The sequence below is a fragment of the Anguilla anguilla genome, chromosome 2 (assembly GCF_013347855.1).
Source record: "Anguilla anguilla isolate fAngAng1 chromosome 2, fAngAng1.pri, whole genome shotgun sequence".
Classification (NCBI taxonomy): domain Eukaryota; kingdom Metazoa; phylum Chordata; class Actinopteri; order Anguilliformes; family Anguillidae; genus Anguilla; species Anguilla anguilla.
The window spans coordinates 67106467-67119674 of record NC_049202.1 but is presented as its reverse complement, the minus strand read 5'-3'; the positions used below and the strand labels follow the sequence as shown (position 1 = coordinate 67119674).

General features: G+C 42.4%; 1 long non-coding RNA gene across 2 annotated transcripts; it reads left to right on the top strand.

The window, feature by feature from the left end:
* The first annotated feature begins 29 nt into the window (after positions 1–29).
* On the top strand, positions 30–7776 carry LOC118221501. 2 transcript variants are annotated; one of them, XR_004764120.1, is made up of 5 exons: positions 30–131; positions 291–404; positions 6134–6336; positions 7126–7213; positions 7556–7776. It is a non-coding gene; the product is annotated as an uncharacterized LOC118221501 (long non-coding RNA). The 2 variants fall into 2 exon arrangements; XR_004764121.1 differs by having other exon boundaries at positions 288–404.
* The last annotated feature ends 5432 nt before the right edge of the window (positions 7777–13208 follow it).

Genomic DNA, 13208 nt, shown 5'->3' with positions numbered 1-13208 from the left:
TTGTACCGTGGAATTCACCATAGCAACAGATTTGGGAAAGCTAACCGTCTATTTGCCTGTATAAAATTCCAAGGCCCACAAACCATAGCGCTGCGAATAGGAAGACAGGTTGTCTGACCGAAAATGAAATGGTGCACCGTAATGATAAAAAATAAATTGTTTGTATATTTTAGATTTGGTTTGATAATATATTTTCTCTATTTTTTTTGCTTTTTTCCGCACTGTTACAACAGCTAACTTAAATGAAAACAAATAAAGAAGTAACATGTTATTTTGATTCAATTTAGTAGAAGAGAACATCAGTGCATCCCTGTGGAGACTCAACCAACTCCTATAGGTCCCTGTGAGCAAAAGATCCAATCGACCTGGCAAACAACATTCCAAGAAGCTTGCGTTGAAAGCTGGTGCGTAAATCAATTTACTAACCATACTCCGTTGATATTTCCTTGTACAAGAACCAATGTTATACAATGAAACGATTTTTGTTACACTCACTGCAATGCTGCATCATACACATATTCTCTCAAAGCTGTGCTGTTCTAGAATGTTGCCGCACATTAACAGAAACTCTGTATTCTGACGTACTGTTTGGCCGATGGGATTACATTGCAAATGGCCGACATGGAAATTTGATTTAATATACCTATACCTGTTTCAAGATGTGTTTGTTTGTGATCAACCGCATTTAATCTTTTTCCTAGTCAAAGTTATTTGTTTCTTAAATGGTGTTAGGAACACACTGAAAATACAATTTTCTGCACACTGGAGGGAAAAAATCTCACTTAACAAAATAATGTAAACATTGTTAGAGTATTAAGCCTTCAAATGTGCATTTTATTAAATGAGTTTGAAGCTGGATGTTATATATGTACTATGAATTTTTTTTATAGCCCACTGTGATGTACATTTTGCTAATCTGTTCTGTTTTTGTTTAACAAATGTGACATTGTTCCTAACTAGTCCTTGCTAAAGGAATCATCAGAACTTATTGGCATATGTTATCTGAAAGCTGTTTACGATCAGAAATTGGGTAGCCTATTGGGTGCGTAAACGCCAAATGAAGTAATGAATCAAAGAAAAAAAAAAAAAGGCTTCACACTCCAAAAGATTTTTCAAACACACTTAAAACAATATGTTTTATTTGAGGACTTGCAACACACATTTCACCATTGAGCTTTCTGGTTGTTTCACACTGCTGAAACGTCTCGTAAGTTTTCCAGTATTGTGTCGTGTTTTTTGAAGAAAAAAAATAAAATAATAACAATTACTTAATTGTAGTAACTGAAGATGTGGTCTGTCTGAATTTTTTGTTTCCCACATACCGCCCACCATATATTTCCTTTTCAAAGGAACATTCGTTGCTGTGGCTTCCTGGGAGTTATTTGTTGGGGAATGGGCAGAAGCTCGTTCCCTGGAAGATGGGTGTACATATCAACTAATCAGACTTCTTGAGTTCCTCATTTCTACGGAAGTTCATTCCTTTTGAATATTTTACTGCGAATGTGGCCACAACCACATAACCGCTCCGACCGACTTCCTGCTCTGAAGTTAACACCATCAGCAGATCTGAGAAACGAGAAAGATGAAGAGATGGGGCATTAGAGACAGGACAGGCCCAAAACCTAGAGGAGAGTCTCTCACGCTCAGTGGTCCCGGCTGCCTTCATTCGTGGAAGTGGCAGAGGGAGAATGAGTGATAATTCCTGTCAGTGTACCACGTGATAGTGTTTCTGATGTGAAACCCTCCTCCTACTGCTGCATTGCCCCTTTCCCTTCTAGTGTCACTCTGCACAGTCATATCAATAGCTAACAATGTATTCAGTTGAGATATAATGGTATCATAGTATTACTTTTAGTCATTAGGAGTAGTAGTGGTAGTAGTAATAATAGTAGAATTTACTATTGATAGTCAAAATCTACAGAGGGAAGGACAGATTTTTCAGAGAAGGAACAGTAAGTCCCAGGTGAATATTATATATCAATGGTATATCCAAGAGGCATGTTGAAATCAAAGGGGAAGTTTAGAATCGGTGTATATGGAAGTCTTCACCTCTGGCTTTGTAAGCAGGAAATGCAGGGTCAAAGAACTGATTTGAGTCACAAATACAATAAAAATGCCAAAAACGTAAATCAGGATGAAAGGAGGAAGTGCCTTGCGGTGGGAATGGGAGGGAGCCAAGATGCATTCTAATAAGGTGCGTCTTTAGTCTGCCTCGCCAGATAATTCAATAGTACATAAAATATCCATTTCAACCTTGTCCCTGTTGAACAGTACTGTTATAACCAAACTGACCCTTTTGCCGGTTTGGTTATAATAACTTCTAAGAAGTTATAATTTCCTATCAGGATAGAGCCTATGACATGTCTGAATAATTCTATGAATTATGCATTAGACTTTCGATTGTCATTAAAGTGATCTTGCTCAAGAACACAGGATTTCGAAACGAAATTTCCTAGTACATCTAAATAACTGAGTATGTTCTCGTGCGAAACGTTGTCTAGGCTTCTGTCTAACCGTTTGTGTGACATTGAAAAAGAGCAACGAACGATTGTGCGGCAAGCCGCACAGATAAAAATCTAAGCAATGACAGTAACTGGGTGCATCACAATCTCAGATATGCAAAAAAAAACTTGTCAGCATATTTGACTGTTAAGGTTGACTGTTAAAATGTTTTTTTTTTTTTTTTTAATGAAATAACTTTGTGCAGTCACTGGCAAAATGTACACTGTTGCTCTGTGTAGGTTTACTACTTTTATAATTTCATATATTTTACTTTATTTGCATAAAGAAACTGACTCTGCACTCCTCTGTTTCCTCTTTAAATAGTTTTATTATACTTCACATTGCCGCCTTACAATTTATTAAGAGCCTGAATAAATATGGAAGACGCCACAACTGAAAAATTTCTAACAAAAGTATTATTTTATCTGTTTTATTGTTTAGAGAAGGCAAGTTGACTACTACAGTTGCACAGCCACTTACACAACTAATGCAGTTCAGTGTCCGACCATTAGGTGGCACAATTGAACAGAAGATAAATATGCTGTTAATTTTGGTGTTGATAATGCATAATATTGACTACCAAACAAAATTTTAAAAGATGGCTTATGTTTGGTTATTAAATAATTTTATCCCCACCTTTTCATCTATCATATTGTATTCCAGCTATTCCAGCTACTAGTCAGATCCATTTACAGTTCCTAGTGCAGAATTATGACAAGGCTGATGGTCTCTCATTATGTGTAAACAGAGGCTAGCAAGAACAATTCAAAGTGCAGTTAGGCCTCATGCTATTATTTTATTCATAATAAACTTACAGCCATAACATAAAAGCAAAACCAAAAATAATGACATTTATTCAAAAAAGGCATGATTTCAAGCAGAGAACAACCCAGATTATATGTGATTTAAAAAATTTTTTTAAAAACCTTTAAGATGAAAGATCACAAATATGTGATGAGCATGTTCTTAACTGAACATTGTAACGATGATATAATAATCACTACCGGTACTTGAAAACAATTTTTTAAAATTTAATTTCGGTTGACAATATCAATTATTTTTTTCTCTACAAGAGGCCTCCCACAGCCCTGCCACTGACTTTTCCCTCACAATATAGCATAATTAAAGCAGAGTGAGCAGATCTAGAAATTGTGGACATGCAGGTACGCATGTACTCCTTTTGCGCTCTCTCTCTCTCTCTCTCTCTCTCTCGCTCTATCTTTCTCTTTCTTTCTCTCCCTCCCCCTCCCCGCTCTCAGCTGTCCCCACATTGCAGGGTTTATGTGCTGTATTCTACCGTATCTCTGCCAGCTTCCTGGTTGGGCTGACCCGCCTGGACCTGGCCGAGGCGCACCTTTGTGTCCTGACGTCTGTGCCACTTCCTGTCTCTCCCACCCCGCCTCAACATTCAGGCATCTGCCCAGAACCGGTCTGTGGGGTTCCTGTGTGCGTGGGCGTGCCCGCAACTACATACACCTATATGTCCGTCTATGGCTGTTGTTTATATAAGACTGCCAAAGCACCTACAGATCTGCTTAACTATACACTCTACTTTTCTGCCAGTCGGTGCTTCAGAAAATTGGCTACCTTTTCTTCCGGAACCGTCCATCAAACTAAAAATACACTGTCTAATAGATAAATAAATGTCCTATACTGTGTGGCTGGAAAAATGGCCTCCAACACAGCAGCAATCACCATCTCAAATTGGATCCCGAATAAACCCAATGAATAGACATTCATCCCATTCGACTCTGGACTGCCCTGACCCCGGCCCAGTAAGGACAACAGCGCCTGTGCCGTAGAACCCAGCATCAGTGCGTTGGGCCCCGGGAGGAAGTGGGGAGAGCGAGCCGCGTTAGTCACGCACGGAGGGCACAGTCCGCTGACTAACGCCGTGCGTCTGTGTCTGCGTGCGCTCGTGTGCGCTTGTGTGTGCGCGTGGGCGGATGCGTGGGCTCGTGTGAGGGTGGGAGCCGAGGGCTGGCAGGGACAGAGGGGCGACTGTTTTTTAAGAACACCCCTGGCTGAATTCTTTTTTTCTTATTTTTTTTGGTCGCTTTTGTTGTTCAACAGATGTGTTTCCTTCCTGAAAATAAATGTGCCACTTCCCTTCTTCTTTCCCTCCCTCGATACAAATCTTTGGGGAGTGAGTAGGGAACATTTTTGTGATTTGTAGGTTTTTTTTAAGAAACACTTATGGGAGGGACATGTTAACTCACACTGGAACTCGCACTGGATTTAGGGTCTAAGGCTTGCTTTGATTTGGACAGAATGCCACCCACTCCATCATCAAGAGGTCAACAAAAGTTTATCTATATAAATGTTATCCATTAAATCCATGTATGTTAATGATTTACAAGTATATCTACGGTTACCTCTGGTAATTGATAGGTGAACATTATAGCAGGAAAACCAGCGACTTCAGGCATGGTGAATATTAAGGGGTCTGTCAGCAGTACATGGAAGAACTCAGGCCTAAAATACTCGTGGTACCTTTCGGTCGGTAACGTAAGCATTCCATGCAAGGAGGCAGAGGAATGATAAAATCAGTGAGCGATTAAGAGCAGTGACTTTAATAAGAATAATAATTATGGTTAAAAAAATAATAATAATGCCTTTATCGAACCGTCCCTTTAAATGAAGACTCTGCGTGTCGAGCTGCTGTGCCCGGGCACACGGCGCTGGCATGGTGGAATGTTGGCACTGGGCCCACCCCCCCCACGGCTCAGTCCCAGGTGTTCGGGATCCAAGGAAAACAGACGGCAGTGGGAGAGGGATCGGCGGCCTAAATTTGAGACATGAGGTCACGCTTAGGTGCGCTGAAAGCCTGGGATGGTGGTGAGCTCATAAAGGAAACTCAGCGTCTCCACCTTAAAACCCTGCTGTCAGCCACAGATTTATGGCAGTTTGCATGTCAGGCACTTAATATACTGAAGGAGCAAATCTGCAAACACAGGATGTTGCCCCCAGAATGCAATTTGGGTGTTTTTTTTTTATCTGAAGAAGACTATTCCTGATTTCTTCCTATTCGTAGCACCTCTACAGCCTTTGTCTCTAGCCACTGGCAACTGCCATTGAAGTTGTCTTTTGAGGGTTATTAAAAAAAATAAATAAATAACTTTAATAACCTACAGGTTCATGGAATATATGTAATATCTATTTTTTTAATTTAACATTTATATAACCAGGAATACTCCATTGAGATCTAAATCTCTTTTGGAATGGAGACCTGACATAAAATACTAAATTACGCAACAATGCAGTTGACAATTAAATATCAAATATCAAATGGGGAATTCGACTGCAGTATAACAGTAATTAAAGAACAGAGCAGAGGTTAAAAGCAGGAGCATACTTCTGTCACTCATATATCTCATATGAGTAATATTTTATTTTGTTTGTGTTAAGGTCTGCCAGTCCAAAAAGAAATCACTGATAAAGTGTATCTGTATTTATAAAAAATGAACTTTATTTGTATAGCAACTTTCATGCAATATATTAATACAGCAAATGAGTGCAAATGTTTTTCATAAACTAAGCTTTGGAATAATGTGCAAATGAATGTTGCTGTGAGTGTGGTTGGCATGAGGCCCATTCAGTCGGGTGTAAACCGCGCACACTTTCTTCACAGTTCCACAGTGGAGTGGAGGACAGCGTGAGTGTTCACGAGGAAGCACGGAGATCCGAAGCGCGTTCAGCGCGGTGTCCTGGCACACGGCTGCAGGCCTGGTGCGGACGGGGAACCGCAGCGGGACCCCACAGTTTGGGGAAACGGCGAAAGAGACGTCAAGCCTTCGTGTTGCTGCGGCTGAGAGGGACCGTGAGGAAAAGCAGGTCTTTGTCCACACGGCCCACCACAGAGAGATGTCCTCAAATACGTCACCGTTTCTCCACCATAATAATAATAATAATAATAATAATAATAATAACAATAATACATTTAATTTGTAATGCACTTTCCATTAGAAATAAATCTCAAAATGCTACAGAATAAAAAAAACAGAAGCATAAAAAAAAAATGAACCAACAGCAGAGAACATTAAAAGCCACACAAAGGAAGAAGGCCTGAATTAAAAAGGAAAAATGGCCTGATTGACCTTGTACTCCGCCCATGTCCCACAGGCACAGCTGTGTCTTTACTACAAAAACAACAAAAAAACATTCGACAGCTGCATCGTTTTAACAGGACGTTGAACTAAACATACTTTGTATATTGTTGTTGGGTAGGTGTGATGATAAAAATTGATACAATCTTGTATGTAATAATCTCTGTGAATTTAATTGTAAAATAAAAAATAAACAGAGTAATGTGTTGCATTTGCCAAATCAAAAATCTGTAAATAACCTAATTACTTTTCATCCGATCATTGTCACAATTAAGTTTGGTAATACATACATAATACATACAGTATTAGCCTAAGGTAAAAAAAAAACAATAAAATAAAACACAATGGCTGAAATATAATCAGGGAAATATATGGTGCAGAATGTACTTCACAAACAATGTAAAACAGGGACCAGGGTTAGGTGGGGCTGCGTTTCATAGTAGTACATTCCTTTGCTTACATCTACAAGGTGTGAACTGCGTTCAGCGTACATGCATTGTTGTTCTTATGGAAACAGAAAGGCGTGAGCTGAAAGCCCGTGGCTGCACAGCACCTGAGCTCACCCCAGCATGTGTGCGAGCCAACCCAGCTCAACCTCTGGTAAGGTGAGGATAAACACAACCCTGCCCATAGATAATACTTGAACAATGGCTTTCCTCCACCCTAGCACCCACCCCTTTAAATTGCAGTACGTGCTCACGCCTGGTCCCACGGCACAGCTAGGTGTGCCCGCCAGGTTACTGTGGTTCCGCGGAACCGCTTACCCCCCCGATAAGGGTGCAGCGAGTGGCACGGGGGTTGTCTTTGGAGATGGGAGGAGTGGCGTGGCTGTGCCTGGCCACATTTCCCTTTTTGGAGCCTGAGCCAGGGGGGAACTTGAACCACAAACCGCATGCCAAAAAACTGCCATGGGCCCTGTTCCTATTAATTGCGTTTTTATTTCGCAGACTCATTAAAGCTGAATGCCAGGACCAGCCAGCAAGGGAGATGGAGCGGTGTCCTTAACAAGATGGCGTACAACTGCGACGGAAAGAAGAACTGTAAATACTTTTTTTTTTTTTTTTTCCTGGAGAAATGTCTCCTCATATGGTTATAACAGAGTGAAGCATTAGTCATTTTCATTATGTTGCCAGCCAACTACAGTCATTAAACATCTGTTTTCCAGAAAGTACGCCATGACCTTTTTTACAATAGACAACCCTGTATCTAGTCTACACAGCAAAGGCTTGTTCAAGCGATAAAATAAGCACTTTTTGCTGTTCAGGCCACAATGAACACTGGCAGCATTATTTTTTAATTTGCTGAATTTTACCAGAAACTGATGGGACAAATAAAATGGTCAGAGCACTAGCAGAGGTGTGTACACAGTATTGCAAACTATCACAATCTTCAATACAAAGCAGCTTAAGATTCTAGATGCTACAAGGACATATTTGAGTGATCTAATCTTGTGATAAATTAATAAATTCATGATGTTTTCTACACTTCAATACGTTTTAATATTTCCTCAAATACAGATGACTACCTTCATGATTTGAGACAATCTTTTAAAAAAAGTGTATTCAAGGCACAACATTGCTGCCCCAGCCTTCCTTTATGAAAATAGACTATATTTAATATTATGACATAACTTTCCAGAACATGTAATTGTTAACATGGCAATACTTCATATATTTGCACATGTATTGTGAAATGATGCAGTATCTTAGGAATATATTTTTATTTCAATAGTTTTAGCATATTTTATTTCTGTAAGAATTTGTCCTTGCTTGTAACAGTTTCTGTATTCGAAAATCACCTGGAAAAACAGATTCAAGAGTAAGAAGTGTTCCTTTTAAGTGCTGATCCTGACCAAATTTAATCAAGACGAAACCTACCACCAATGAGCAGAGCACAGAGAGAAATGATACAACCTCTTTAAAGGGTGTATCTGTGTGTGTGTACATGTATGTGTGTGCATGTGTGTGTGCATGTATATGTGTGTATGTATGTGTGCGTGTGTGCATGTATATGCGTGTATGTACAGTATATGAGTGTGTGTGTGTGTGTGTGCATACGTGTATGTACAGTATACGTGTGTGTGTGTGTGTGTGTTTGCATGCGTGTGTGTTCAGTATATGAGTTTGTGTGTGTGTTTGCATGCGTGTATGTACAGTATATGAGTGTGTGTGTGTGTGTGTGTGTGTTTGTGTTTGCATGCATGTGTTGACGTGTTTGTTGTACAGCTTTCTCTGCCCCTGCTGTTGCACAACATTTCTATTTTTTCTGAATTCTTCTAAAGCAGCCCAGATCTCCCCCTTTTTGCAGACACCTGCAGATCAGCTGAGACCAACTGGCTGACCTCCCCAAAGTCCTTAATTACACAGCGGGCCTGAGAGCCAGGGTGTTGTGCACTGTCGACAAGTGCAGGCTGGAGAAGCTCTAGCCTTCCCCAGAGTGGCACTGGACCTGACTCAGCACATCTGACGCTGTTTACCAGACCCGTCCACTGCGATCATTATTACCGAATGTGCGCTTGTGGCTATCCAGGCCAGACACCGCGGAATTAACCCCTGCAGTGCTGACGTTCGCATCCCTCACCCCCATCGGAACCCAAACCCCTGGAGCCTCTCACGCATGCTCCTTCAGGCTTGGGGTGTCTTTAACACACATGTGCACACAGATGCTCTCAGTGCATTTACAGTCTCGGTTGGAGCCCGGCTGTTCTTCATTAAATTAGCATTTTTATAAAGATTTTCTATGTGGGTTGCTTTTAGCACATAGTAGATTGTGGATGTTTGTACTATGGCTGATGAAGTCATGTGCTATATATACACTACATTGCAAAAAAGTATGTGGAGACCTGACATCCAAGATCTCAAAATTATGGGGATTAATATGGAGTTGGTCCACCCTTGGCTGCTATAACAACTTACACTCTTCTGGGAAGGCTTTATACTTGATGTTGGAACATTGCTGCAGTGATTTTTTTGGCTGGACCGCAACAGCGGGTCCAGGCCTACAAATGCGAATGTCTGTGACTTACTGAGTGAGTGGTGAAGTTACACCATTGGTCGGCCGAGTTATGACGTCACACCATTGGTCGGCCGGTCCTGCTATATACTAGGTTTTGACCTGGTGTTGTTCCATTCAGCCAGAAGAGCATTAGTGAGGTGGGCACTGATTGGATGATTAGGCCTGACTTGCAGTTGGCTTTCCAACTGATTCCAAAGATGTTGGATTGGGTTGAGGTGAGGGCTCTGTGCAGGCCAGTCAGCTTCCTCCACACTGTACTCAACAAAACCATTTCATATGGTCCTCACTGTGTGCCCAAAGGCATTGTCATGCTGAAACAAGAAAAGACCCTTCCTCAAACTGTTGCAACAAAGTTGGAAGAGCACAATTCTCTGGAATAGCATTTTATGATGTAGCATTAAGATGTCCCTTCACTTGAGGCCTAGCCCAAACCACAAAACAGCCCCAGACCATTATTCCTCCTCCACCTCCTCCTCTATCATTATTCTTTGGTAGTATTTGGGCCAGTACATTTGGCACTATGCATTTTACCAAAACCAGATTCATCTGTCAGACAGACAGATAGTGAAGCATAATTATTCTAGAGAACGCATTTCCAGTGCCCCAGATTAAAATGGCGGTGTGCTTTACACCAATCTAGCCGATGCTTGGCAATGTGCATGATGATCTTAGGCTTGTGTACAGCTGCTAGACCATGGAAACTCATTTCATGAAACAGTTCTTGTGCTGACGTTGTTTCCAGATGTAGTTTGGAACTCTGTAGTGAGTGTTACAACTGAGGACAGATACTTTTTGGAAGTAAACTTCACTGGAACTAAGGGGCTGAGCCCAAATCATGAAAAACAGCCCCAGACCAAGGGGTGTTCAGATACATTTGGTTAGATAGTGTACATATACATACTCTATACATTCACCATTCTCTCTTGTTTTGTTTAGTCACTTCTGTTGATCTCTCCAAAGACCAAAAAATGCACATATTATACATTCATATTCTGAACCCCGCGCATACTTTAAAGTTTCTCTCTCTACCTCTTTGTTGGTTTTCTTCCCATAATCTCACTCTCTCTATGTAGGAATAGCACCCCTCTCTCTCTCTCTCTCTCTCTCCCACCCTCCCCTGTGTTTATTTGTCTCCTTCTCCCTCTTCCTCTCCTCTGGTGTGTGTTTCCACTGTGGTCCCCTCTAGCCGTGTCTGGCTCGGGGATCCAGCTGTTTTGTCTGAAACTCCAGATGTGGGACGATAAGGAGGTTCCGCGCCTGTTGCTCTCCCAGCCGCCCGTAGCGGTAGCAGCGTTTACCCGTCTCGGTCTGCCGGTGTGGGCCGTGCCCGGCTAGGAAATGGCCTAACTTGCGCTGGGCTGACTTAAGAGGGGGATGAAGTGAAAGTGTGACTGCCTGACGGACGGTCGTACTGACTGGCTGACAGGCAGCCATGTTGCATGACTGACAGGCAGCCATGTTGCATGACTGACAGGCGGATAATCTTCTGCACAGGCCAGTGCTCATGTTAGACAAGGCTCCCTCCCCCGACAACACAGTACTCATCACTGCACTTGAGCTGTGTTTCCCTGTCACAAGACACACACACGCACGCATGCACACACACACGCACATACGCACACACGCACGCACGCATGCACACACACACACACACACACGTGTATGGATGCCACCAGTGGAGCACCAGTGGTGACTGACACATTATTTCAAGAATGACACATTTGATTCACATCCAGATTTGAAAGTGCTGGATGAGTGTAAGGCAGTTCTTCCCACACATTCCTGCAGGAAGAAAAGAACTCTGGAGGGCTTCCGGGCGCAATGTCACCCTGTTGATAATTACCCAATGGATCTGTATTCACAAAAAGTTACAAAAAGGAATGTCATTCAAACGTGTCGGATTTCCATTGTAAAATAATGCACCATAATAAATTAGCGAAGTCACTGCGGCAGTAAACTGAAGAAGTCTTCCTAACAGAGTCTTTCTCTGTATTTCCAGTGTGATGATGACCTAGGTGAACTCAGACGAAATTCAGCCAGAATCCTCCTCCCTCCAAGGAACAAAAGCTCCCCAGACGTGGGTGGAGCCCGTCCCCACCCACGCCTCACAGCGCTCATGTGCGGCTGGCTGCTCTATGCCTGCCTTGTTGTCTGGGCGCGGGCGTACAGGTGGGTTACCTGGCAGCCCAATCCTGGCCCTTCAGCACACCTGGCAGACCAGTGCAGACAACCGCTGACAGGGAAAACATGACAGAGATTGATGGGCTGGCGACCACAACTGCATTCCATTGTCTTTGTAACTGTGAGAACTCAGCAGCAGCCTAACACACACACGCACACACACACACACACACACACACACCTATACACATACACACGCACAGACACCCAAATGCATACACACACAAACACTAAAGCATACATAAACACATACCCACACAAACTCCGAAGACGTTGACTCCAAAAAAAGCACTGCATTCACTGGGTTTCCTTGCTCGGCTTGAGCGACCAACTAGAAGCATAAAAAAAACAAATCAAAAAAGGTTAAGTGTGAGTTACAGTGTGTGGTTTTCCATCAAAGACATTCATTATCACCAAGCTATTATACATTTCCACTCTTCTAGGCTGGTTTCTCATTATGTTTTGGCTCTTGAGCTCTACCAGATAGCTTCTATTTAGCTTCTTACCTCAGGGCTGTCTTAACCAGAATGGAAACATGGTCTTTTAAAGTGCCATGTTTCTCTGGTTTGTTCATGTCTTGTTGTTTTATCCTTCGGGAACAATGGCTGACCTGGCTCTGCCTTCAGCTCTCTAGTTATCTGACCCAGATAGACACTTGGAATGGAAATCCCCACACACAGAAAACAGGTTGAGAAAGCCGCCCAGAGGTTTCCAAAGCCACTGTCTGGTCTGCAGGCGTATCCCATCTGGGTTTTTGAGGGATCGTCCTTGGACTGTCTGTGTGACTGGGACAGTGGAAGGCCTCAAAACCATGCAGACTTGGCATTTCCCCAGTGCAATGGAAGGTGAATTGTCTCTGTATAAGAAGTGTTCGGAGAAGTAAAACCCAAAATCCTTCCATCAAATGGCTTCTTGTTCCTGTGTAGCCACTAAATAATCACTTTCTGCTCCTCCACGACAAATTAAAGAAACGCAGGCGTTGACCAAAAGTACATTCTTACAGCTGCCCACAGTGCTGTCCAGTTCTGAAAGATTCTTTTGATGTCATATCTTTTCCCCTGGAGACTCTGCCTGTGTAAAGGTCGCTGGTTTCTGTGGTGTTTGGTGGAGTACAACAGGGTGGATTTGCACAAAGGGTCCTTTTGAACAAAACTGTGAACGCCACATAAACACTGGGGTCCAGGGTCGCACAGTAAACCTAGGTAAGATATGACTAGGTTCATTAAAAAAAAAAAATTAAAAAAAAACTTGGCACTGGAGGACAATGCTGTCCAGGATCCGCATGGATGCAGTGTAACTGTAACTCTTCCCGTGGCCCCCCAGTCCAGCGCATCATCCTCACCATCCTCATCCTCAGCGAGTCCGTAGTCCCAGTAGAGGTAGGAGATGAGTGCGGGAACTGTG